At 45.5% G+C, this 27,550-nt stretch overlaps 7 non-coding genes across 7 annotated transcripts; all 7 read right to left on the bottom strand.

Moving 5' to 3' along the window:
* Positions 1–358: 358 nt before the first annotated feature.
* On the bottom strand, positions 359–431 carry trnav-aac (transfer RNA valine (anticodon AAC)). Its single transcript has one exon. It is a non-coding gene; the product is annotated as a tRNA-Val (tRNA).
* Positions 432–9,438: 9,007 nt separating this feature from the next.
* Positions 9,439–9,511, bottom strand: trnav-aac (transfer RNA valine (anticodon AAC)). The gene has a single exon. It is a non-coding gene; the product is annotated as a tRNA-Val (tRNA).
* A 2,957-nt stretch (positions 9,512–12,468) lies between these two features.
* trnav-aac (transfer RNA valine (anticodon AAC)) lies at positions 12,469–12,541 on the bottom strand. The gene has a single exon. It is a non-coding gene; the product is annotated as a tRNA-Val (tRNA).
* Positions 12,542–15,497: 2,956 nt separating this feature from the next.
* trnav-aac (transfer RNA valine (anticodon AAC)) lies at positions 15,498–15,570 on the bottom strand. Its single transcript has one exon. It is a non-coding gene; the product is annotated as a tRNA-Val (tRNA).
* Positions 15,571–18,528: 2,958 nt separating this feature from the next.
* trnav-aac (transfer RNA valine (anticodon AAC)) lies at positions 18,529–18,601 on the bottom strand. The gene has a single exon. It is a non-coding gene; the product is annotated as a tRNA-Val (tRNA).
* Positions 18,602–21,559: 2,958 nt separating this feature from the next.
* trnav-aac (transfer RNA valine (anticodon AAC)) lies at positions 21,560–21,632 on the bottom strand. Its single transcript has one exon. It is a non-coding gene; the product is annotated as a tRNA-Val (tRNA).
* Positions 21,633–24,590: 2,958 nt separating this feature from the next.
* On the bottom strand, positions 24,591–24,663 carry trnav-aac (transfer RNA valine (anticodon AAC)). The gene has a single exon. It is a non-coding gene; the product is annotated as a tRNA-Val (tRNA).
* Positions 24,664–27,550: the final 2,887 nt, after the last annotated feature.

Raw genomic sequence — 27,550 nt, 5'->3', positions numbered from 1 at the left:
GGGGTACATTTGACAGACAGACAAGTTCAGGAATTCGTGGTGCGCTGTGACACCAGCGCATCAGCTTCTTTCCTGTCTTTGAACCGAGCCGTCGGCGCAAGGAAGGCAAATGCGGTACTGCTTTTCGTGGAAGGATCAGAAGGCGGTAACTACATTCTCCAACAGAATGGCATATGATCAGAACCAGGTTGGAGAAAAACCTAACAACGCTTTGCACCGTAATTAAATGGAATTGCATTACATTTCACTACCAGAGCAGATTTGTTCAAGCAAATTCGAAGGCAGGTTTGCAGATGGGAAAGCATGCAAGAAAGCTCAGCTCTTGTCCATGTAAAAGGCTGCAGTTGAAGAACAAAACAGCTCCTGCCCAGTTTCGAACTGGGGACCTTTCGCGTGTTAGGCGAACGTGATGACCACTACACTACAGAAACGAGCCACTGCCGTGCGTGCTCCGGCTCAGTGGCGTCCAGCACTGAAAGTTGAATCCGTTCTACGTTTCACCTTTTTGTTTCCAATAGCTCGGAGGAGGCTATTACACTCAGAAAATTGCAAAGGTAATCGGGTGAGTTTCTGGATATGGTGCGTTGAGAGGGTTTGGGGCCAAATGCTGGGGAACGGGACTTGTTTAGTTTTGGCTATGTGGTGAGCATGGACGAGGTCCACCGAAGTATCTTTTTCCACGATGTACCCCAATAACGTCATGTTGCTTCCACCGGCTTTAAATGATTACTTTTTAGCGGAGTTTGCCATCGCAGTCTGTGGCACAATCATTTAGTCTGTTCGACTGCTCACGGGAAAGGTAGTATTGTGAAACACTGCAGAAACGAACGACTTCCTTACTTTAGCTCCGACTGACCATACTCTGTGAAATTTTCCCAGATCCTCAGCTGAGGATTTTTGCTGCTGGAAGTTACCTCAGAAACTCTGTTAAATCGAAATGTATTGAGCGAATCGCAAAACAGAAAGCATTTAACACGGAACACAAACGAAACTGGCATTTTCAGACACAGAGATGCATGAATGCTAAATGTGATACAGTCCGAGGGCATGAGTCATAAAGTAATCTCACAACTAACAACAGGGCATTTCCAAACGACTCTTTCAAACATACTGCAGCCTTAGTGCACCACCACTTTCCAGACAATGCTGAAAAGAGAGAAAGAAAGAACATAATAAGAATTGGCCGTAAAAAGTGAATTTCACCAATCACAGTCTCGATTAGATTACCTTTCCCTTCCGATGTTTCCAGGACGGAAATGGAAGATATTCAATAAGGTATGACATCGAAATTCATTGGGACGATTTTCCCATTAGCTAGAAACCCAAATAACCAACGAGTAGAGTCACCGTAGGACTTCGTTTCACAACAGCGATGAAATAACAGTCTCCATTCGGTTACAGTAAAAGCTCAACTTGCCTGGGACGGCAGAACTGTTTGCGATTTTCCGCGCGGGAGGCGAACACGATCATGACAGTAGAGACATTTTGAAATATATGGCAGTATCCCACACCACAGTTAACTCCCTGGGAAGCAAACACATTTTACTTTTGTTTTCAAAATCAATAGACAGTGGGCAACGAAACAGCATTTTAACAAGCTGCAGCATTGGAGTTGATCAGCAGAAATGGTAGTGGTGGGATTCGAACCCGCGCCCCTTTCGAGACTGGAACCTGGATCCAGCGCCTTAGACCGCTCGGCCACACTACCAGCCGGCCGCGCCGCCTCATTTTCTTGTATTTCCAATTGTCCTCCTGCATAACAACAGATGCAAAGTCACATGATAAGGGTTCCATGATTCCTCTCGGACTCGCACAGCTGCTGGGATGTGCCCGGCAACAATGTCAATTTCGCAGCAGATATTGATAGCCCATCAATCCTGGCAAAAATCAATGGTAAGCTCAGTCTATCTTCTCAGACTCTTTTCAGCTACAAATGTATCTGTGAGTGCGTGAGAATATGGGTTCGCTTATGATTTGGTCAAATAACCATGAGCTGCTTGACATTACTGCAATTTCGAATCTCGCTTTGCTAAATGATTTCACCCATTGCTCGAAACAGGACGACTTTCACGTTTACACGGAACACGAAACACACCAGACTACAGGGAAAATGCACAAACCTGAGCAGGCCGTAATCCACATCATACCGTGCAGCATAGTTCAGTCGCTTTGTCTGTGTTTTTTTTCACAATAAGAGTCCCAAAGAATGTTCTCCACCCTCAAACCGGAGGTAACATTACAATCCGAGAACGACAGATCACATTGTGAGAATGCTCTGACCTCGGAGCCAGTTCTAGAAGCCACTTTCCTTGCCTTTTACCTTAACCGTGCAATGTGCTGCAGAGATGTTCACACCTGGACATGAGCTACATGGATACCAACTGCGTTGGAAACCTATGTGGGAATCGACGACCAGCGACTCAATAAATTTTGCTAAATTCCATGGTGCTTTTTCGAAATGCAATTTCTGTTCACCTCAATCAAAACGGCAGTTTCTGAACATAGTAACAGAAGTCAAAAGGTAATTACCTCACCCCACCCTCACTCCGGAAGAGGTGCTAACTGCCCTTGACTGCTTTTTGTTCTCGATGTGAAGAGCTTTTACGCCTGAGTCACCTTCACGTCTCTGGTTGCTGAGTGAATCACAAAGAAGGAATTTCACCAGAGCTGCAACTGCCTCACTTCTCCACTCGCCCTCCCCGTTTACATTTTCCTGCTCGTCAGTGATTTAAAGAAAACCAAATGGATGCGATGTCATTCTGTAGCCTCTCTGTCGATTCCACCGTTTCAGTTCCAACATGACTTAGATCTCGGGGCGGACCTTACTACTAGCGACGCTATGAATGCGCAAGTCGAAAGGTTCCTCTGAGAGTGCAATTTCTTTCATTGCTGTTGCTGATTGAATGAGCCACGAACGTGCGAATTGCTCCAAAATATGTTTCAGGATATCTGGTGCCAATTCTCGCACGTTGAATCACGATTGACAGCTTCCAAATGAGGTCTTTCTGAGACGACCTTGGGGTACATTTGACAGACAGACAAGTTCAGGAATTCGTGGTGCGCTGTGACACCAGCGCATCAGCTTCTTTCCTGTCTTTGAACCGAGCCGTCGGCGCAAGGAAGGCAAATGCGGTACTGCTTTTCGTGGAAGGATCAGAAGGCGGTAACTACATTCTCCAACAGAATGGCATATGATCAGAACCAGGTTGGAGAAAAACCTAACAACGCTTTGCACCGTAATTAAATGGAATTGCATTACATTTCACTACCAGAGCAGATTTGTTCAAGCAAATTCGAAGGCAGGTTTGCAGATGGGAAAGCATGCAAGAAAGCTCAGCTCTTGTCCATGTAAAAGGCTGCAGTTGAAGAACAAAACAGCTCCTGCCTAGTTTCGAACTGGGGACCTTTCGCGTGTTAGGCGAACGTGATGACCACTACACTACAGAAACGAGCCACTGCCGTGCGTGCTCCGGCTCAGTGGCGTCCAGCACTGAAAGTTGAATCCGTTCTACGTTTCACCTTTTTGTTTCCAATAGCTCGGAGGAGGCTATTACACTCAGAAAATTGCAAAGGTAATCGGGTGAGTTTCTGGATATGGTGCGTTGAGAGGGTTTGGGGCCAAATGCTGGGGAACGGGACTTGTTTAGTTTTGGCTATGTGGTGAGCATGGACGAGGTCCACCGAAGTATCTTTTTCCACGATGTACCCCAATAACGTCATGTTGCTTCCACCGGCTTTAAATGATTACTTTTTAGCGGAGTTTGCCATCGCAGTCTGTGGCACAATCATTTAGTCTGTTCGACTGCTCACGGGAAAGGTAGTATTGTGAAACACTGCAGAAACGAACGACTTCCTTACTTTAGCTCCGACTGACCATACTCTGTGAAATTTTCCCAGATCCTCAGCTGAGGATTTTTGCTGCTGGAAGTTACCTCAGAAACTCTGTTAAATCGAAATGTATTGAGCGAATCGCAAAACAGAAAGCATTTAACACGGAACACAAACGAAACTGGCATTTTCAGACACAGAGATGCATGAATGCTAAATGTGATACAGTCCGAGGGCATGAGTCATAAAGTAATCTCACAACTAACAACAGGGCATTTCCAAACGACTCTTTCAAACATACTGCAGCCTTAGTGCACCACCACTTTCCAGACAATGCTGAAAAGAGAGAAAGAAAGAACATAATAAGAATTGGCCGTAAAAAGTGAATTTCACCAATCACAGTCTCGATTAGATTACCTTTCCCTTCCGATGTTTCCAGGACGGAAATGGAAGATATTCAATAAGGTATGACATCGAAATTCATTGGGACGATTTTCCCATTAGCTAGAAACCCAAATAACCAACGAGTAGAGTCACCGTAGGACTTCGTTTCACAACAGCGATGAAATAACAGTCTCCATTCGGTTCCAGTAAAAGCTCAACTTGCCTGGGACGGCAGAACTGTTTGCGATTTTCCGCGCGGGAGGCGAACACGATCATGACAGTAGAGACATTTTGAAATATATGGCAGTATCCCACACCACAGTTAACTCCCTGGGAAGCAAACACATTTTACTTTTGTTTTCAAAATCAATAGACAGTGGGCAACGAAACAGCATTTTAACAAGCTGCAGCGTTGGAGTTGATCAGCAGAAATGGCAGTGGTGGGATTCGAATCCACGCCTCTTTCGAGACAGGAACCTGGATCCAGCGCCTTAGACCGCTCGGCCACACTACCAGACGGCAGCGCCGCCTCATTTTCTTGTATTTCCAATTGTCCTCCTGCATAACAACAGATGCAAAGTCACATGATAAGGGTTCCATGATTCCTCTCGGACTCGCACAGCTGCTGGGATGTCCTCTCGGACTCGCACAGCTACAATGTCAATTTCGCAGCAGATATTGATAGCCCATCAGTCCAGTCAAAAATCAATGGTAAGCTGAGTCTATCTTCTCAGACTCTTTTCAGCTACAAATGTATCTGTGAGTGCGTGAGAATATGGGTTCGCTTATGATTTGGTCAAATAACCATGAGCTGCTTGACATTACTGCAATTTCGAATCTCGCTTTGCTAAATGATTTCACCCATTGCTCGAAACAGGACGACTTTCACGTTTACACGGAACATGAAACACACCGGACGACAGGGAAAATGCACAAACCTGAGCAGGCCGTAATCCACATCATACCGTGCAGCATAGTTTCAGTCGCTGTGTCTGTTTTTTTTTTCAGAATAAGAGTCCCAAAGAATGTTCTCCACCCTAAAACCGGAGGTAACATTACAATCCGAGAACGACAGATCACATTGTGAGAATGCTCTGACCTCGGAGCCAGTTCTAGAAGCCACTTTCCTTGCCTTTTACCTTAACCGTGCAATGTGCTGCAGAGATGTTCACACCTGGACATGAGCCACATGGATACCAACTGCGTTGGAAACCTGTGTGGGAATCGACGACAAGCGACTCAATAAATTTTGCTAAATTCCATGGTGCTTTTTAGAAATGCAGTTTCTGTTCACCTCAATCAAAACGACAGTTTCTGAACATAGTAACAGAAGTCAAAAGGTAATTACCTCACCCCACCCTCACTCCGGAAGAGCTGCTAACTGCCCTTGAGTGCTTTTTGTTCTCGATGTGAAGAGCTTTTACGCCTGAGTCACCTTCACGTCTCTGGTTGCTGAGTGAATCACAAAGAAGGAATTTCACCAGAGCTGCAACTGCCTCACTTCTCCACTCGCCCTCCCCGTTTACATTTTCCTGCTCGTCAGAGATTTAAAGAAAACCAAATGGATGCGATGTCATTCTGTAGCCTCTCTGTCGATTCCACCGTTTCAGTTCCAACATGACTTAGATCTCGGGGCGGACCTTACTACCAGCGACGCTATGAATGCGCAAGTCGAAAGGTTCCTCTGAGAGTGCAATTTCTTTCATTGCTGTTGCTGATTGAATGAGCCACGAACGTGCGAATTGCTCCAAAATATGTTTCAGGATATCTGGTGCCAATTCTCGCACGTTGAATCACGATTGACAGCTTCCAAATGAGGTCTTTCTGAGACGACCTTGGGGTACATTTGACAGACAGACAAGTTCAGGAATTCGTGGTGCGCTGTGACACCAGCGCATCAGCTTCTTTCCTGTCTTTGAACCGAGCCGTCGGCGCAAGGAAGGCAAATGCGGTACTGCTTTTCGTGGAAGGATCAGAAGGCGGTAACTACATTCTCCAACAGAATGGCATATGATCAGAACCAGGTTGGAGAAAAACCTAACAACGCTTTGCACCGTAATTAAATGGAATTGCATTACATTTCACTACCAGAGCAGATTTGTTCAAGCAAATTCGAAGGCAGGTTTGCAGATGGGAAAGCATGCAAGAAAGCTCAGCTCTTGTCCATGTCAAAGGCTGCAGTTGAAGAACAAAACAGCTCCTGCCCAGTTTCGAACTGGGGACCATTCGCGTGTTAGGCGAACGTGATGACCACTACACTACAGAAACGAGCCACTGCCGTGCGTGCTCCGGTTCAGTGGCGTCCAGCACTGAAAGTTGAATCCGTTCTACGTTTCACCTTTTTGTTTCCAATAGCTCGGAGGAGGCTATTACACTCAGAAAATTGCAAAGGTAATCGGGTGAGTTTCTGGATATGGTGCGTTGAGAGGGTTTGGGGCCAAATGCTGGGGAACGGGACTTGTTTAGTTTTGGCTATGTGGTGAGCATGGACGAGGTCCACCGAAGTATCTTTTTCCACGATGTACCCCAATAACGTCATGTTGCTTCCACCGGCTTTAAATGATTACTTTTTAGCGGAGTTTGCCATCGCAGTCTGTGGCACAATCATTTAGTCTGTTCGACTGCTCACGGGAAAGGTAGTATTGTGAAACACTGCAGAAACGAACGACTTCCTTACTTTAGCTCCGACTGACCATACTCTGTGAAATTTTCCCAGATCCTCAGCTGAGGATTTTTGCTGCTGGAAGTTACCTCAGAAACTCTGTTAAATCGAAATGTATTGAGCGAATCGCAAAACAGAAAGCATTTAAGACGGAACACAAACGAAACTGGCATTTTCAGACACAGAGATGCATGAATGCTAAATGTGATACAGTCCGAGGGCATGAGTCATAAAGTAATCTCACAACTAACAACAGGGCATTTCCAAACGACTCTTTCAAACATACTGCAGCCTTAGTGCACCACCACTTTCCAGACAATGCTGAAAAGAGAGAAAGAAAGAACATAATAAGAATTGGCCGTAAAAAGTGAATTTCACCAATCACAGTCTCGATTAGATTACCTTTCCCTTCCGATGTTTCCAGGACGGAAATGGAAGATATTCAATAAGGTATGACATCGAAATTCATTGGAACGATTTTCCCATTAGCTAGAAACCCAAATAACCAACGAGTAGAGTCACCGTAGGACTTCGTTTCACAACAGCGATGAAATAACAGTCTCCATTCGGTTCCAGTAAAAGCTCAACTTGCCTGGGACGGCAGAACTGTTTGCGATTTTCCGCGCGGGAGACGAACACGATCATGACAGTAGAGACATTTAGAAATATTTGGCAGTATCCCACACCACAGTTAATTCCCTGGGAAGCAAACCCATTTTACTTTTGTGTTCAACATCAATAGACAGTGGGCAACGAAACAGCATTTTAACAAGCTGCAGCGTTGGAGTTGATCAGCAGAAATGGCAGTGGTGGGATTCGAATCCACGCCCCTTTCGAGACTGGAACTTGGATCCAGCGCCTTAGACCGCTCGGCCACACTACCAGCCGGCCGCGCCGCCTCATTTTCTTGTATTTCCAATTGTCCTCCTGCATAACAACAGATGCAAAGTCACATGATAAGGGTTCCATGATTCCTCTCGGACTCGCACAGCTGCTGGGATGTCCTCTCGGACTCGCACAGCTACAATGTCAATTTCGCAGCAGATATTGATAGCCCATCAGTCCAGTCAAAAATCAATGGTAAGCTGAGTCTATCTTCTCAGACTCTTTTCAGCTACAAATGTATCTGTGAGTGCGTGAGAATATGGGTTCGCTTATGATTTGGTCAAATAACCATGAGCTGCTTGACATTACTGCAATTTCGAATCTCGCTTTGCTAAATGATTTCACCCATTGCTCGAAACAGGACGACTTTCACGTTTGCACGGAACATGAAACACACCGGACGACAGGGAAAATGCACAAACCTGAGCAGGCCGTAATCCACATCATACCGTGCAGCATAGTTTCAGTCGCTGTGTCTGTTTTTTTTTTCAGAATAAGAGTCCCAAAGAATGTTCTCCACCCTAAAACCGGAGGTAACATTACAATCCGAGAACGACAGATCACATTGTGAGAATGCTCTGACCTCGGAGCCAGTTCTAGAAGCCACTTTCCTTGCCTTTTACCTTAACCGTGCAATGTGCTGCAGAGATGTTCACACCTGGACATGAGCCACATGGATACTAACTGCGTTGGAAACCTATGTGGGAATCGACTACAAGCGACTCAATAAATTTTGCTAAATTCCATGGTGCTTTTTAGAAATGCAGTTTCTGTTCACCTCAATCAAAATGGCAGTTTCTGAACATAGTAACAGAAGTCAAAAGGTAATTACCTCACCCCACCCTCACTCCGGAAGAGCTGCTAACTGTCCTTGAGTGCTTTTTGTTCTCGATGTGAAGAGCTTTCACGCCTGAGTCACCTTCACGTCTCTGGTTGCTGAGTGAATCACAAAGAAGGAATTTCACCAGAGCTGCAACTGCCTCACTTCTCCACTCGCCCTCCCCGTTTACATTTTCCTGCTCGTCAGTGATTTAAAGAAAACCAAATGGATGCGATGTCATTCTGTAGCCTCTCTGTCGATTCCACCGTTTCAGTTCCAACATGACTTAGATCTCGGGGCGGACCTTAATACTAGCGACGCTATGAATGCGCAAGTCGACAGATTCCTCTGAGAGTGCAATTTCTTTCATTGCTGTTGCTGATTGAATGAGCCACGAACGTGCGAATTGCTCCAAAATATGATTCAGGATATCTGGTGCCAATTCTCGCACGTTGAATCACGATTGACAGCTTCCAAATGAGGTCTTTCTGAGACGACCTTGGGGTACATTTGACAGACAGACAAGTTCAGGAATTCGTGGTGCGCTGTGACACCAGCGCATCAGCTTCTTTCCTGTCTTTGAACCGAGCCGTCGGCGCAAGGAAGGCAAATGCGGTACTGCTTTTCGTGGAAGGATCAGAAGGCGGTAACTACATTCTCCAACAGAATGGCATATGATCAGAACCAGGTTGGAGAAAAACCTAACAACGCTTTGCACTGTAATTAAATGGAATTGCATTACATTTCACTACCAGAGCAGATTTGTTCAAGCAAATTCGAAGGCAGGTTTGCAGATGGGAAAGCATGCAAGAAAGCTCAGCTCTTGTCCATGAAAAAGGCTGCAGTTGAAGAACAAAACAGCTCCTGCCCAGTTTCGAACTGGGGACCTTTCGCGTGTTAGGCGAACGTGATGACCACTACACTACAGAAACGAGCCACGGCCGTGCGTGCTCCGGCTCAGTGGCGTCCAGCACTGAAAGTTGAATCCGTTCTACGTTTCACCTTTTTGTTTCCAATAGCTCGGAGGAGGCTGTTACACTCAGAAAATTGCAAAGGTAATCGGGTGAGTTTCTGGATATGGTGCGTTGAGAGGGTTTGGGGCCAAATGCTGGGGAACGGGACTTGTTTAGTTTTGGCTATGTGGTGAGCATGGACGAGGTCCACCGAAGTATCTTTTTCCACGATGTACCCCAATAACGTCATGTTGCTTCCACCGGCTTTAAATGATTACTTTTTAGCGGAGTTTGCCATCGCAGTCTGTGGCACAATCATTTAGTCTGTTCGACTGCTCACGGGAAAGGTAGTATTGTGAAACACTGCAGAAACGAACGACTTCCTTACTTTAGCTCCGACTGACCATACTCTGTGAAATTTTCCCAGATCCTCAGCTGAGGATTTTTGCTGCTGGAAGTTACCTCAGAAACTCTGTTAAATCGAAATGTATTGAGCGAATCGCAAAACAGAAAGCATTTAACACGGAACACAAACGAAACTGGCATTTTCAGACACAGAGATGCATGAATGCTAAATGTGATACAGTCCGAGGGCATGAGTCATAAAGTAATCTCACAACTAACAACAGGGCATTTCCAAACGACTCTTTCAAACATACTGCAGCCTTAGTGCACCACCACTTTCCAGACAATGCTGAAAAGAGAGAAAGAAAGAACATAATAAGAATTGGCCGTAAAAAGTGAATTTCACCAATCACAGTCTCGATTAGATTACCTTTCCCTTCCGATGTTTCCAGGACGGAAATGGAAGATATTCAATAAGGTATGACATCGAAATTCATTGGAACGATTTTCCCATTAGCTAGAAACCCAAATAACCAACGAGTAGAGTCACCGTAGGACTTCGTTTCACAACAGCGATGAAATAACAGTCTCCATTCGGTTCCAGTAAAAGCTCAACTTGCCTGGGACGGCAGAACTGTTTGCGATTTTCCGCGCGGGAGACGAACACGATCATGACAGTAGAGACATTTAGAAATATTTGGCAGTATCCCACACCACAGTTAATTCCCTGGGAAGCAAACCCATTTTACTTTTGTGTTCAACATCAATAGACAGTGGGCAACGAAACAGCATTTTAACAAGCTGCAGCGTTGGAGTTGATCAGCAGAAATGGCAGTGGTGGGATTCGAATCCACGCCCCTTTCGAGACAGGAACCTGGATCCAGCGCCTTAGACCGCTCGGCCACACTACCAGCCGGCAGCGCCGCCTCATTTTCTTGTATTTCCAATTGTCCTCCTGCATAACAACAGATGCAAAGTCACATGATAAGGGTTCCATGATTCCTCTCGGACTCGCACAGCTGCTGGGATGTCCTCTCGGACTCGCACAGCTACAATGTCAATTTCGCAGCAGATATTGATAGCCCATCAGTCCAGTCAAAAATCAATGGTAAGCTGAGTCTATCTTCTCAGACTCTTTTCAGCTACAAATGTATCTGTGAGTGCGTGAGAATATGGGTTCGCTTATGATTTGGTCAAATAACCATGAGCTGCTTGACATTACTGCAATTTCGAATCTCGCTTTGCTAAATGATTTCACCCATTGCTCGAAACAGGACGACTTTCACGTTTACACGGAACATGAAACACACCGGACGACAGGGAAAATGCACAAACCTGAGCAGGCCGTAATCCACATCATACCGTGCAGCATAGTTTCAGTCGCTGTGTCTGTTTTTATTTCAGAATAAGAGTCCCAAAGAATGTTCTCCACCCTAAAACCGGAGGTAACATTACAATCCGAGAACGACAGATCACATTGTGAGAATGCTCTGACCTCGGAGCCAGTTCTAGAAGCCACTTTCCTTGCCTTTTACCTTAACCGTGCAATGTGCTGCAGAGATGTTCACACCTGGACATGAGCCACATGGATACCAACTGCGTTGGAAACCTATGTGGGAATCGACGACAAGCGACTCAATAAATTTTGCTAAATTCCATGGTGCTTTTTAGAAATGCAGTTTCTGTTCACCTCAATCAAAACGGCAGTTTCTGAACATAGTAACAGAAGTCAAAAGGTAATTACCTCACCCCACCCTCACTCCGGAAGAGCTGCTAACTGCCCTTGAGTGCTTTTTGTTCTCGATGTGAAGAGCTTTCACGCCTGAGTCACCTTCACGTCTCTGGTTGCTGAGTGAATCACAAAGAAGGAATTTCACCAGAGCTGCAACTGCCTCACTTCTCCACTCGCCCTCCCCGTTTACATTTTCCTGCTCGTCAGTGATTTAATGAAAACCAAATGGATGCGATGTCATTCTGTAGCCTCTCTGTCGATTCCACCGTTTCAGTTCCAACATGACTTAGATCTCGGGGCGGACCTTAATACTAGCGACGCTATGAATGCGCAAGTCGAAAGGTTCCTCTGAGAGTGCAATTTCTTTCATTGCTGTTGCTGATTGAATGAGCCACGAACGTGCGAATTGCTCCAAAACATGATTCAGGATATCTGGTGCCAATTCTCGCACGTTGAATCACGATTGACAGCTTCCAAATGAGGTCTTTCTGAGACGACCTTGGGGTACATTTGACAGACAGACAAGTTCAGGAATTCGTGGTGCGCTGTGACACCAGCGCATCAGCTTCTTTCCTGTCTTTGAACCGAGCCGTCGGCGCAAGGAAGGCAAATGCGGTACTGCTTTTCGTGGAAGGATCAGAAGGCGGTAACTACATTCTCCAACAGAATGGCATATGATCAGAACCAGGTTGGAGAAAAACCTAACAACGCTTTGCACTGTAATTAAATGGAATTGCATTACATTTCACTACCAGAGCAGATTTGTTCAAGCAAATTCGAAGGCAGGTTTGCAGATGGGAAAGCATGCAAGAAAGCTCAGCTCTTGTCCATGTAAAAGGCTGCAGTTGAAGAACAAAACAGTTTCTGCCCAGTTTCGAACTGGGGACCTTCCGCGTGTTAGGCGAACGTGATGACCACTACACTACAGAAACGAGCCACTACCGCGCGTGTTCCGGCTCACTGGCGTCCAGCACTGAAAGTTGAATCCGTTCTACGTTTCACCTTTTTGTTTCCAATAGCTCGGAGGAGGCTATTACACTCAGAAAATTGCAAAGGTAATCGGGTGAGTTTCTGGATATGGTGCGTTGAGAGGGTTTGGGGCCAAATGCTGGGGAACGGGACTTGTTTAGTTTTGGCTATGTGGTGAGCATGGACGAGGTCCACCGAAGTATCTTTTTCCACGATGTACCCCAATAACGTCATGTTGCTTCCACCGGCTTTAAAGGATTACTTTTTAGCGGAGTTTGCCATCGCAGTCAGTGGCACAATCATTTAGTCTGTTCGACTGCTCACGGGAAAGGTAGTATTGTGAAACACTGCAGAAACGAACGACTTCCTTACTTTAGCTCCGACTGACCATACTCTGTGAAATTTTCACAGATCCTCAGCTGAGGATTTTTGCTGCTGGAAGTTACCTCAGAAACTCTGTTAAATCGAAATGTATTGAGCGAATCGCAAAACAGAAAGCATTTAACACGGAACACAAACGAAACTGGCATTTTCAGACACAGAGATGCATGAATGCTAAATGTGATAAAGTCCGAGGGCATGAGTCATAAAGTAATCTCACAACTAACAACAGGGCATTTCCAAACGACTCTTTCAAACATACTGCAGCCTTAGTGCACCACCACTTTCCAGACAATGCTGAAAAGATAGAAAGAAAGAACATAATAAGAATTGGCCGTAAAAAGTGAATTTCACCAATCACAGTCTCGATTAGATTACCTTTCCCTTCCGATGTTTCCAGGACGGAAGTGGAAGATATTCAATAAGGTATGACATCGAAATTCATTGGAACGATTTTCCCATTAGCTAGAAACCCAAATAACCAACGAGTAGAGTCACCGTAGGACTTCGTTTCACAACAGCGATGAAATAACAGTCTCCATTCGGTTCCAGTAAAAGCTCAACTTGCCTGGGACGGCAGAACTGTTTGCGATTTTCCGCGCGGGAGACGAACACGATCATGACAGTAGAGACATTTAGAAATATTTGGCAGTATCCCACACCACAGTTAATTCCCTGGGAAGCAAACCCATTTTACTTTTGTGTTCAACATCAATAGACAGTGGGCAACGAAACAGCATTTTAACAAGCTGCAGCGTTGGAGTTGATCAGCAGAAATGGCAGTGGTGGGATTCGAATCCACGCCCCTTTCGAGACTGGAACTTGGATCCAGCGCCTTAGACCGCTCGGCCACACTACCAGCCGGCCGCGCCGCCTCATTTTCTTGTATTTCCAATTGTCCTCCTGCATAACAACAGATGCAAAGTCACATGATAAGGGTTCCATGATTCCTCTCGGACTCGCACAGCTGCTGGGATGTCCTCTCGGACTCGCACAGCTACAATGTCAATTTCGCAGCAGATATTGATAGCCCATCAGTCCAGTCAAAAATCAATGGTAATCTGAGTCTATCTTCTCAGACTCTTTTCAGCTACAAATGTATCTGTGAGTGCGTGAGAATATGGGTTCGCTTATGATTTGGTCAAATAACCATGAGCTGCTTGACATTACTGCAATTTCGAATCTCGCTTTGCTAAATGATTTCACCAATTCCTCGAAACAGGACGACTTTCACGTTTACACGGAACATGAAACACACCGGACGACAGGGAAAATGCACAAACCTGAGCAGGCCGTAATCCACATCATACCGTGCAGCATAGTTTCAGTCGCTGTGTCTGTTTTTATTTCAGAATAAGAGTCCCAAAGAATGTTCTCCACCCTAAAACCGGAGGTAACATTACAATCCGAGAACGACAGATCACATTGTGAGAATGCTCTGACCTCGGAGCCAGTTCTAGAAGCCACTTTCCTTGCCTTTTACCTTAACCGTGCAATGTGCTGCAGAGATGTTCACACCTGGACATGAGCCACATGGATACCAACTGCGTTGGAAACCTATGTGGGAATCGACGACAAGCGACTCAATAAATTTTGCTAAATTCCATGGTGCTTTTTAGAAATGCAGTTTCTGTTCACCTCAATCAAAACGGCAGTTTCTGAACATAGTAACAGAAGTCAAAAGGTAATTACCTCACCCCACCCTCACTCCGGAAGAGCTGCTAACTGCCCTTGAGTGCTTTTTGTTCTCGATGTGAAGAGCTTTCACGCCTGAGTCACCTTCACGTCTCTGGTTGCTGAGTGAATCACAAAGAAGGAATTTCACCAGAGCTGCAACTGCCTCACTTCTCCACTCGCCCTCCCCGTTTACATTTTCCTGCTCGTCAGTGATTTAATGAAAACCAAATGGATGCGATGTCATTCTGTAGCCTCTCTGTCGATTCCACCGTTTCAGTTCCAACATGACTTAGATCTCGGGGCGGACCTTAATACTAGCGACGCTATGAATGCGCAAGTCGAAAGGTTCCTCTGAGAGTGCAATTTCTTTCATTGCTGTTGCTGATTGAATGAGCCACGAACGTGCGAATTGCTCCAAAACATGATTCAGGATATCTGGTGCCAATTCTCGCACGTTGAATCACGATTGACAGCTTCCAAATGAGGTCTTTCTGAGACGACCTTGGGGTACATTTGACAGACAGACAAGTTCAGGAATTCGTGGTGCGCTGTGACACCAGCGCATCAGCTTCTTTCCTGTCTTTGACCGAGCCGTCGGCGCAAGGAAGGCAAATGCGGTACTGCTTTTCGTGGAAGGATCAGAAGGCGGTAACTACATTCTCCAACAGAATGGCATATGATCAGAACCAGGTTGGAGAAAAACCTAACAACGCTTTGCACTGTAATTAAATGGAATTGCATTACATTTCACTACCAGAGCAGATTTGTTCAAGCAAATTCGAAGGCAGGTTTGCAGATGGGAAAGCATGCAAGAAAGCTCAGCTCTTGTCCATGTAAAAGGCTGCAGTTGAAGAACAAAACAGTTTCTGCCCAGTTTCGAACTGGGGACCTTCCGCGTGTTAGGCGAACGTGATGACCACTACACTACAGAAACGAGCCACTGCCGCGCGTGTTCCGGCTCACTGGCGTCCAGCACTGAAAGTTGAATCCGTTCTACGTTTCACCTTTTTGTTTCCAATAGCTCGGAGGAGGCTATTACACTCAGAAAATTGCAAAGGTAATCGGGTGAGTTTCTGGATATGGTGCGTTGAGAGGGTTTGGGGCCAAATGCTGGGGAACGGGACTTGTTTAGTTTTGGCTATGTGGTGGGCATGGACGAGGTCCACCGAAGTATCTTTTTCCACGATGTACCCCAATAACGTCATGTTGCTTCCACTGGCTTTAAAGGATTACTTTTTAGCGGAGTTTGCCATCGCAGTCAGTGGCACAATCATTTAGTCTGTTCGACTGCTCACGGGAAAGGTAGTATTGTGAAACACTGCAGAAACGAACGACTTCCTTACTTTAGCTCCGACTGACCATACTCTGTGAAATTTTCACAGATCCTCAGCTGAGGATTTTTGCTGCTGGAAGTTACCTCAGAAACTCTGTTAAATCGAAATGTATTGAGCGAATCGCAAAACAGAAAGCATTTAACACGGAACACAAACGAAACTGGCATTTTCAGACACAGAGATGCATGAATGCTAAATGTGATAAAGTCCGAGGGCATGAGTCATAAAGTAATCTCACAACTAACAACAGGGCATTTCCAAACGACTCTTTCAAACATACTGCAGCCTTAGTGCACCACCACTTTCCAGACAATGCTGAAAAGAGAGAAAGAAAGAACATAATAAGAATTGGCCGTAAAAAGTGAATTTCACCAATCACAGTCTCGATTAGATTACCTTTCCCTTCCGATGTTTCCAGGACGGAAATGGAAGATATTCAATAAGGTATGACATCGAAATTCATTGGGACGATTTTCCCATTAGCTAGAAACCCAAATAACCAACGAGTAGAGTCACCGTAGGACTTCGTTTCACAACAGCGATGAAATAACAGTCTCCATTCGGTTCCAGTAAAAGCTCAACTTGCCTGGGACGGCAGAACTGTTTGCGATTTTCCGCGCGGGAGGCGAACACGATCATGACAGTAGAGACATTTTGAAATATATGGCAGTATCCCACACCACAGTTAACTCCCTGGGAAGCAAACACATTTTACTTTTGTTTTCAAAATCAATAGACAGTGGGCAACGAAACAGCATTTTAACAAGCTGCAGCGTTGGAGTTGATCAGCAGAAATGGCAGTGGTGGGATTCGAATCCACGCCTCTTTCGAGACAGGAACCTGGATCCAGCGCCTTAGACCGCTCGGCCACACTACCAGACGGCAGCGCCGCCTCATTTTCTTGTATTTCCAATTGTCCTCCTGCATAACAACAGATGCAAAGTCACATGATAAGGGTTCCATGATTCCTCTCGGACTCGCACAGCTGCTGGGATGTCCTCTCGGACTCGCACAGCTACAATGTCAATTTCGCAGCAGATATTGATAGCCCATCAGTCCAGTCAAAAATCAATGGTAAGCTGAGTCTATCTTCTCAGACTCTTTTCAGCTACAAATGTATCTGTGAGTGCGTGAGAATATGGGTTCGCTTATGATTTGGTCAAATAACCATGAGCTGCTTGACATTACTGCAATTTCGAATCTCGCTTTGCTAAATGATTTCACCCATTGCTCGAAACAGGACGACTTTCACGTTTACACGGAACATGAAACACACCGGACGACAGGGAAAATGCACAAACCTGAGCAGGCCGTAATCCACATCATACCGTGCAGCATAGTTTCAGTCGCTGTGTCTGTTTTTTTTTTCAGAATAAGAGTCCCAAAGAATGTTCTCCACCCTAAAACCGGAGGTAACATTACAATCCGAGAACGACAGATCACATTGTGAGAATGCTCTGACCTCGGAGCCAGTTCTAGAAGCCACTTTCCTTGCCTTTTACCTTAACCGTGCAATGTGCTGCAGAGATGTTCACACCTGGACATGAGCCACATGGATACCAACTGCGTTGGAAACCTATGTGGGAATCGACGACAAGCGACTCAATAAATTTTGCTAAATTCCATGGTGCTTTTTAGAAATGCAGTTTCTGTTCACCTCAATCAAAACGGCAGTTTCTGAACATAGTAACAGAAGTCAAAAGGTAATTACCTCACCCTACCCTCACTCCGGAAGAGCTGCTAACTGCCCTTGAGTGCTTTTTGTTCTCGATGTGAAGAGCTTTCACGCCTGAGTCACCTTCACGTCTCTGGTTGCTGAGTGAATCACAAAGAAGGAATTTCACCAGAGCTGCAACTGCCTCACTTCTCCACTCGCCCTCCCCGTTTACATTTTCCTGCTCGTCAGTGATTTAAAGAAAACCAAATGGATGCGATGTCATTCTGTAGCCTCTCTGTCGATTCCACCGTTTCAGTTCCAACATGACTTAGATCTCGGGGCGGACCTTAATACTAGCGACGCTATGAATGCGCAAGTCGAAAGGTTCCTCTGAGAGTGCAATTTCTTTCATTGCTGTTGCTGATTGAATGAGCCACGAACGTGCGAATTGCTCCAAAACATGATTCAGGATATCTGGTGCCAATTCTCGCACGTTGAATCACGATTGACAGCTTCCAAATGAGGTCTTTCTGAGACGACCTTGGGGTACATTTGACAGACAGACAAGTTCAGGAATTCGTGGTGCGCTGTGACACCAGCGCATCAGCTTCTTTCCTGTCTTTGAACCGAGCCGTCGGCGCAAGGAAGGCAAATGCGGTACTGCTTTTCGTGGAAGGATCAGAAGGCGGTAACTACATTCTCCAACAGAATGGCATATGATCAGAACCAGGTTGGAGAAAAACCTAACAACGCTTTGCACTGTAATTAAATGGAATTGCATTACATTTCACTACCAGAGCAGATTTGTTCAAGCAAATTCGAAGGCAGGTTTGCAGATGGGAAAGCATGCAAGAAAGCTCAGCTCTTGTCCATGTAAAAGGCTGCAGTTGAAGAACAAAACAGTTTCTGCCCAGTTTCGAACTGGGGACCTTCCGCGTGTTAGGCGAACGTGATGACCACTACACTACAGAAACGAGCCACTACCGCGCGTGTTCCGGCTCACTGGCGTCCAGCACTGAAAGTTGAATCCGTTCTACGTTTCACCTTTTTGTTTCCAATAGCTCGGAGGAGGCTATTACACTCAGAAAATTGCAAAGGTAATCGGGTGAGTTTCTGGATATGGTGCGTTGAGAGGGTTTGGGGCCAAATGCTGGGGAACGGGACTTGTTTAGTTTTGGCTATGTGGTGGGCATGGACGAGGTCCACCGAAGTATCTTTTTCCACGATGTACCCCAATAACGTCATGTTGCTTCCACTGGCTTTAAAGGATTACTTTTTAGCGGAGTTTGCCATCGCAGTCAGTGGCACAATCATTTAGTCTGTTCGACTGCTCACGGGAAAGGTAGTATTGTGAAACACTGCAGAAACGAACGACTTCCTTACTTTAGCTCCGACTGACCATACTCTGTGAAATTTTCACAGATCCTCAGCTGAGGATTTTTGCTGCTGGAAGTTACCTCAGAAACTCTGTTAAATCGAAATGTATTGAGCGAATCGCAAAACAGAAAGCATTTAACACGGAACACAAACGAAACTGGCATTTTCAGACACAGAGATGCATGAATGCTAAATGTGATAAAGTCCGAGGGCATGAGTCATAAAGTAATCTCACAACTAACAACAGGGCATTTCCAAACGACTCTTTCAAACATACTGCAGCCTTAGTGCACCACCACTTTCCAGACAATGCTGAAAAGAGAGAAAGAAAGAACATAATAAGAATTGGCCGTAAAAAGTGAATTTCACCAATCACAGTCTCGATTAGATTACCTTTCCCTTCCGATGTTTCCAGGACGGAAATGGAAGATATTCAATAAGGTATGACATCGAAATTCATTGGGACGATTTTCCCATTAGCTAGAAACCCAAATAACCAACGAGTAGAGTCACCGTAGGACTTCGTTTCACAACAGCGATGAAATAACAGTCTCCATTCGGTTCCAGTAAAAGCTCAACTTGCCTGGGACGGCAGAACTGTTTGCGATTTTCCGCGCGGGAGGCGAACACGATCATGACAGTAGAGACATTTTGAAATATATGGCAGTATCCCACACCACAGTTAACTCCCTGGGAAGCAAACACATTTTACTTTTGTTTTCAAAATCAATAGACAGTGGGCAACGAAACAGCATTTTAACAAGCTGCAGCGTTGGAGTTGATCAGCAGAAATGGCAGTGGTGGGATTCGAATCCACGCCTCTTTCGAGACAGGAACCTGGATCCAGCGCCTTAGACCGCTCGGCCACACTACCAGACGGCAGCGCCGCCTCATTTTCTTGTATTTCCAATTGTCCTCCTGCATAACAACAGATGCAAAGTCACATGATAAGGGTTCCATGATTCCTCTCGGACTCGCACAGCTGCTGGGATGTCCTCTCGGACTCGCACAGCTACAATGTCAATTTCGCAGCAGATATTGATAGCCCATCAGTCCAGTCAAAAATCAATGGTAAGCTGAGTCTATCTTCTCAGACTCTTTTCAGCTACAAATGTATCTGTGAGTGCGTGAGAATATGGGTTCGCTTATGATTTGGTCAAATAACCATGAGCTGCTTGACATTACTGCAATTTCGAATCTCGCTTTGCTAAATGATTTCACCCATTGCTCGAAACAGGACGACTTTCACGTTTACACGGAACATGAAACACACCGGACGACAGGGAAAATGCACAAACCTGAGCAGGCCGTAATCCACATCATACCGTGCAGCATAGTTTCAGTCGCTGTGTCTGTTTTTTTTTTCAGAATAAGAGTCCCAAAGAATGTTCTCCACCCTAAAACCGGAGGTAACATTACAATCCGAGAACGACAGATCACATTGTGAGAATGCTCTGACCTCGGAGCCAGTTCTAGAAGCCACTTTCCTTGCCTTTTACCTTAACCGTGCAATGTGCTGCAGAGATGTTCACACCTGGACATGAGCCACATGGATACCAACTGCGTTGGAAACCTATGTGGGAATCGACGACAAGCGACTCAATAAATTTTGCTAAATTCCATGGTGCTTTTTAGAAATGCAGTTTCTGTTCACCTCAATCAAAACGACAGTTTCTGAACATAGTAACAGAAGTCAAAAGGTAATTACCTCACCCCACCCTCACTCCGGAAGAGCTGCTAACTGCCCTTGAGTGCTTTTTGTTCTCGATGTGAAGAGCTTTCACGCCTGAGTCACCTTCACGTCTCTGGTTGCTGAGTGAATCACAAAGAAGGAATTTCACCAGAGCTGCAACTGCCTCACTTCTCCACTCGCCCTCCCCGTTTACATTTTCCTGCTCGTCAGTGATTTAAAGAAAACCAAATGGATGCGATGTCATTCTGTAGCCTCTCTGTCGATTCCACCGTTTCAGTTCCAACATGACTTAGATCTCGGGGCGGACCTTAATACTAGCGACGCTATGAATGCGCAAGTCGAAAGGTTCCTCTGAGAGTGCAATTTCTTTCATTGCTGTTGCTGATTGAATGAGCCACGAACGTGCGAATTGCTCCAAAACATGATTCAGGATATCTGGTGCCAATTCTCGCACGTTGAATCACGATTGACAGCTTCCAAATGAGGTCTTTCTGAGACGACCTTGGGGTACATTTGACAGACAGACAAGTTCAGGAATTCGTGGTGCGCTGTGACACCAGCGCATCAGCTTCTTTCCTGTCTTTGAACCGAGCCGTCGGCGCAAGGAAGGCAAATGCGGTACTGCTTTTCGTGGAAGGATCAGAAGGCGGTAACTACATTCTCCAACAGAATGGCATATGATCAGAACCAGGTTGGAGAAAAACCTAACAACGCTTTGCACTGTAATTAAATGGAATTGCATTACATTTCACTACCAGAGCAGATTTGTTCAAGCAAATTCGAAGGCAGGTTTGCAGATGGGAAAGCATGCAAGAAAGCTCAGCTCTTGTCCATGTAAAAGGCTGCAGTTGAAGAACAAAACAGTTTCTGCCCAGTTTCGAACTGGGGACCTTCCGCGTGTTAGGCGAACGTGATGACCACTACACTACAGAAACGAGCCACTGCCGCGCGTGCTCCGGCTCACTGGCGTCCAGCACTGAAAGTTGAATCCGTTCTACGTTTCACCTTTTTGTTTCCAATAGCTCGGAGGAGGCGATTACACTCAGAAAATTGCAAAGGTAATCGGGTGAGTTTCTGGATATGGTGCGTTGAGAGGGTTTGGGGCCAAATGCTGGGGAACGGGACTTGTTTAGTTTTGGCTATGTGGTGGGCATGGACGAGGTCCACCGAAGTATCTTTTTCCACGATGTACCCCAATAACGTCATGTTGCTTCCACCGGCTTTAAAGGATTACTTTTTAGCGGGGTTTGCCATCGCAGTCAGTGGCACAATCATTTAGTCTGTTCGACTGCTCACGGGAAAGGTAGTATTGTGAAACACTGCAGAAACGAACGACTTCCTTACTTTAGCTCCGACTGACCATACTCTGTGAAATTTTCACAGATCCTCAGCTGAGGATTTTTGCTGCTGGAAGTTACCTCAGAAACTCTGTTAAATCGAAATGTATTGAGCGAATCGCAAAACAGAAAGCATTTAACACGGAACACAAACGAAACTGGCATTTTCAGACACAGAGATGCATGAATGCTAAATGTGATAAAGTCCGAGGGCATGAGTCATAAAGTAATCTCACAACTAACAACAGGGCATTTCCAAACGACTCTTTCAAACATACTGCAGCCTTAGTGCACCACCACTTTCCAGACAATGCTGAAAAGAGAGAAAGAAAGAACATAATAAGAATTGGCCGTAAAAAGTGAATTTCACCAATCACAGTCTCGATTAGATTACCTTTCCCTTCCGATGTTTCCAGGACGGAAATGGAAGATATTCAATAAGGTATGACATCGAAATTCATTGGGACGATTTTCCCATTAGCTAGAAACCCAAATAACCAACGAGTAGAGTCACCGTAGGACTTCGTTTCACAACAGCGATGAAATAACAGTCTCCATTCGGTTCCAGTAAAAGCTCAACTTGCCTGGGACGGCAGAACTGTTTGCGATTTTCCGCGCGGGAGGCGAACACGATCATGACAGTAGAGACATTTTGAAATATATGGCAGTATCCCACACCACAGTTAACTCCCTGGGAAGCAAACACATTTTACTTTTGTTTTCAAAATCAATAGACAGTGGGCAACGAAACAGCATTTTAACAAGCTGCAGCGTTGGAGTTGATCAGCAGAAATGGCAGTGGTGGGATTCGAATCCACGCTCTCTTTCGAGACAGGAACCTGGATCCAGCGCCTTAGACCGCTCGGCCACACTACCAGACGGCAGCGCCGCCTCATTTTCTTGTATTTCCAATTGTCCTCCTGCATAACAACAGATGCAAAGTCACATGATAAGGGTTCCATGATTCCTCTCGGACTCGCACAGCTGCTGGGATGTCCTCTCGGACTCGCACAGCTACAATGTCAATTTCGCAGCAGATATTGATAGCCCATCAGTCCAGTCAAAAATCAATGGTAAGCTGAGTCTATCTTCTCAGACTCTTTTCAGCTACAAATGTATCTGTGAGTGCGTGAGAATATGGGTTCGCTTATGATTTGGTCAAATAACCATGAGCTGCTTGACATTACTGCAATTTCGAATCTCGCTTTGCTAAATGATTTCACCCATTGCTCGAAACAGGACGACTTTCACGTTTACACGGAACATGAAACACACCGGACGACAGGGAAAATGCACAAACCTGAGCAGGCCGTAATCCACATCATACCGTGCAGCATAGTTTCAGTCGCTGTGTCTGTTTTTTTTTCAGAATAAGAGTCCCAAAGAATGTTCTCCACCCTAAAACCGGAGGTAACATTACAATCCGAGAACGACAGATCACATTGTGAGAATGCTCTGACCTCGGAGCCAGTTCTAGAAGCCACTTTCCTTGCCTTTTACCTTAACCGTGCAATGTGCTGCAGAGATGTTCACACCTGGACATGAGCCACATGGATACCAACTGCGTTGGAAACCTATGTGGGAATCGACGACAAGCGACTCAATAAATTTTGCTAAATTCCATGGTGCTTTTTAGAAATGCAGTTTCTGTTCACCTCAATCAAAACGGCAGTTTCTGAACATAGTAACAGAAGTCAAAAGGTAATTACCTCACCCCACCCTCACTCCGGAAGAGCTGCTAACTGCCCTTGAGTGCTTTTTGTTCTCGATGTGAAGAGCTTTCACGCCTGAGTCACCTTCACGTCTCTGGTTGCTGAGTGAATCACAAAGAAGGAATTTCACCAGAGCTGCAACTGCCTCACTTCTCCACTCGCCCTCCCCGTTTACATTTTCCTGCTCGTCAGTGATTTAAAGAAAACCAAATGGATGCGATGTCATTCTGTAGCCTCTCTGTCGATTCCACCGTTTCAGTTCCAACATGACTTAGATCTCGGGGCGGACCTTAATACTAGCGACGCTATGAATGCGCAAGTCGAAAGGTTCCTCTGAGAGTGCAATTTCTTTCATTGCTGTTGCTGATTGAATGAGCCACGAACGTGCGAATTGCTCCAAAACATGATTCAGGATATCTGGTGCCAATTCTCGCACGTTGAATCACGATTGACAGCTTCCAAATGAGGTCTTTCTGAGACGACCTTGGGGTACATTTGACAGACAGACAAGTTCAGGAATTCGTGGTGCGCTGTGACACCAGCGCATCAGCTTCTTTCCTGTCTTTGAACCGAGCCGTCGGCGCAAGGAAGGCAAATGCGGTACTGCTTTTCGTGGAAGGATCAGAAGGCGGTAACTACATTCTCCAACAGAATGGCATATGATCAGAACCAGGTTGGAGAAAAACCTAACAACGCTTTGCACTGTAATTAAATGGAATTGCATTACATTTCACTACCAGAGCAGATTTGTTCAAGCAAATTCGAAGGCAGGTTTGCAGATGGGAAAGCATGCAAGAAAGCTCAGCTCTTGTCCATGTAAAAGGCTGCAGTTGAAGAACAAAACAGTTTCTGCCCAGTTTCGAACTGGGGACCTTCCGCGTGTTAGGCGAACGTGATGACCACTACACTACAGAAACGAGCCACTGCCGCGCGTGCTCCGGCTCACTGGCGTCCAGCACTGAAAGTTGAATCCGTTCTACGTTTCACCTTTTTGTTTCCAATAGCTCGGAGGAGGCGATTACACTCAGAAAATTGCAAAGGTAATCGGGTGAGTTTCTGGATATGGTGCGTTGAGAGGGTTTGGGGCCAAATGCTGGGGAACGGGACTTGTTTAGTTTTGGCTATGTGGTGGGCATGGACGAGGTCCACCGAAGTATCTTTTTCCACGATGTACCCCAATAACGTCATGTTGCTTCCACCGGCTTTAAAGGATTACTTTTTAGCGGGGTTTGCCATCGCAGTCAGTGGCACAATCATTTAGTCTGTTCGACTGCTCACGGGAAAGGTAGTATTGTGAAACACTGCAGAAACGAACGACTTCCTTACTTTAGCTCCGACTGACCATACTCTGTGAAATTTTCACAGATCCTCAGCTGAGGATTTTTGCTGCTGGAAGTTACCTCAGAAACTCTGTTAAATCGAAATGTATTGAGCGAATCGCAAAACAGAAAGCATTTAACACGGAACACAAACGAAACTGGCATTTTCAGACACAGAGATGCATGAATGCTAAATGTGATAAAGTCCGAGGGCATGAGTCATAAAGTAATCTCACAACTAACAACAGGGCATTTCCAAACGACTCTTTCAAACATACTGCAGCCTTAGTGCACCACCACTTTCCAGACAATGCTGAAAAGAGAGAAAGAAAGAACATAATAAGAATTGGCCGTAAAAAGTGAATTTCACCAATCACAGTCTCGATTAGATTACCTTTCCCTTCCGATGTTTCCAGGACGGAAATGGAAGATATTCAATAAGGTATGACATCGAAATTCATTGGGACGATTTTCCCATTAGCTAGAAACCCAAATAACCAACGAGTAGAGTCACCGTAGGACTTCGTTTCACAACAGCGATGAAATAACAGTCTCCATTCGGTTCCAGTAAAAGCTCAACTTGCCTGGGACGGCAGAACTGTTTGCGATTTTCCGCGCGGGAGGCGAACACGATCATGACAGTAGAGACATTTTGAAATATATGGCAGTATCCCACACCACAGTTAACTCCCTGGGAAGCAAACACATTTTACTTTTGTTTTCAAAATCAATAGACAGTGGGCAACGAAACAGCATTTTAACAAGCTGCAGCGTTGGAGTTGATCAGCAGAAATGGCAGTGGTGGGATTCGAATCCACGCTCTCTTTCGAGACAGGAACCTGGATCCAGCGCCTTAGACCGCTCGGCCACACTACCAGACGGCAGCGCCGCCTCATTTTCTTGTATTTCCAATTGTCCTCCTGCATAACAACAGATGCAAAGTCACATGATAAGGGTTCCATGATTCCTCTCGGACTCGCACAGCTGCTGGGATGTCCTCTCGGACTCGCACAGCTACAATGTCAATTTCGCAGCAGATATTGATAGCCCATCAGTCCAGTCAAAAATCAATGGTAAGCTGAGTCTATCTTCTCAGACTCTTTTCAGCTACAAATGTATCTGTGAGTGCGTGAGAATATGGGTTCGCTTATGATTTGGTCAAATAACCATGAGCTGCTTGACATTACTGCAATTTCGAATCTCGCTTTGCTAAATGATTTCACCCATTGCTCGAAACAGGACGACTTTCACGTTTACACGGAACATGAAACACACCGGACGACAGGGAAAATGCACAAACCTGAGCAGGCCGTAATCCACATCATACCGTGCAGCATAGTTTCAGTCGCTGTGTCTGTTTTTTTTTCAGAATAAGAGTCCCAAAGAATGTTCTCCACCCTAAAACCGGAGGTAACATTACAATCCGAGAACGACAGATCACATTGTGAGAATGCTCTGACCTCGGAGCCAGTTCTAGAAGCCACTTTCCTTGCCTTTTACCTTAACCGTGCAATGTGCTGCAGAGATGTTCACACCTGGACATGAGCCACATGGATACCAACTGCGTTGGAAACCTATGTGGGAATCGACGACAAGCGACTCAATAAATTTTGCTAAATTCCATGGTGCTTTTTAGAAATGCAGTTTCTGTTCACCTCAATCAAAACGGCAGTTTCTGAACATAGTAACAGAAGTCAAAAGGTAATTACCTCACCCCACCCTCACTCCGGAAGAGCTGCTAACTGCCCTTGAGTGCTTTTTGTTCTCGATGTGAAGAGCTTTCACGCCTGAGTCACCTTCACGTCTCTGGTTGCTGAGTGAATCACAAAGAAGGAATTTCACCAGAGCTGCAACTGCCTCACTTCTCCACTCGCCCTCCCCGTTTACATTTTCCTGCTCGTCAGTGATTTAAAGAAAACCAAATGGATGCGATGTCATTCTGTAGCCTCTCTGTCGATTCCACCGTTTCAGTTCCAACATGACTTAGATCTCGGGGCGGACCTTAATACTAGCGACGCTATGAATGCGCAAGTCGAAAGGTTCCTCTGAGAGTGCAATTTCTTTCATTGCTGTTGCTGATTGAATGAGCCACGAACGTGCGAATTGCTCCAAAACATGATTCAGGATATCTGGTGCCAATTCTCGCACGTTGAATCACGATTGACAGCTTCCAAATGAGGTCTTTCTGAGACGACCTTGGGGTACATTTGACAGACAGACAAGTTCAGGAATTCGTGGTGCGCTGTGACACCAGCGCATCAGCTTCTTTCCTGTCTTTGAACCGAGCCGTCGGCGCAAGGAAGGCAAATGCGGTACTGCTTTTCGTGGAAGGATCAGAAGGCGGTAACTACATTCTCCAACAGAATGGCATATGATCAGAACCAGGTTGGAGAAAAACCTAACAACGCTTTGCACTGTAATTAAATGGAATTGCATTACATTTCACTACCAGAGCAGATTTGTTCAAGCAAATTCGAAGGCAGGT

Source organism: Chiloscyllium plagiosum, unplaced genomic scaffold (assembly GCF_037043375.1).
Source record: "Chiloscyllium plagiosum isolate Xiang-an unplaced genomic scaffold, Cpla_swu_hap1 HiC_scaffold_42, whole genome shotgun sequence".
NCBI lineage: Eukaryota > Metazoa > Chordata > Chondrichthyes > Orectolobiformes > Hemiscylliidae > Chiloscyllium > Chiloscyllium plagiosum.
The sequence above is the reverse complement of the archived record's forward strand: the minus strand, read 5'-3'. Positions and strand labels throughout refer to the sequence as shown.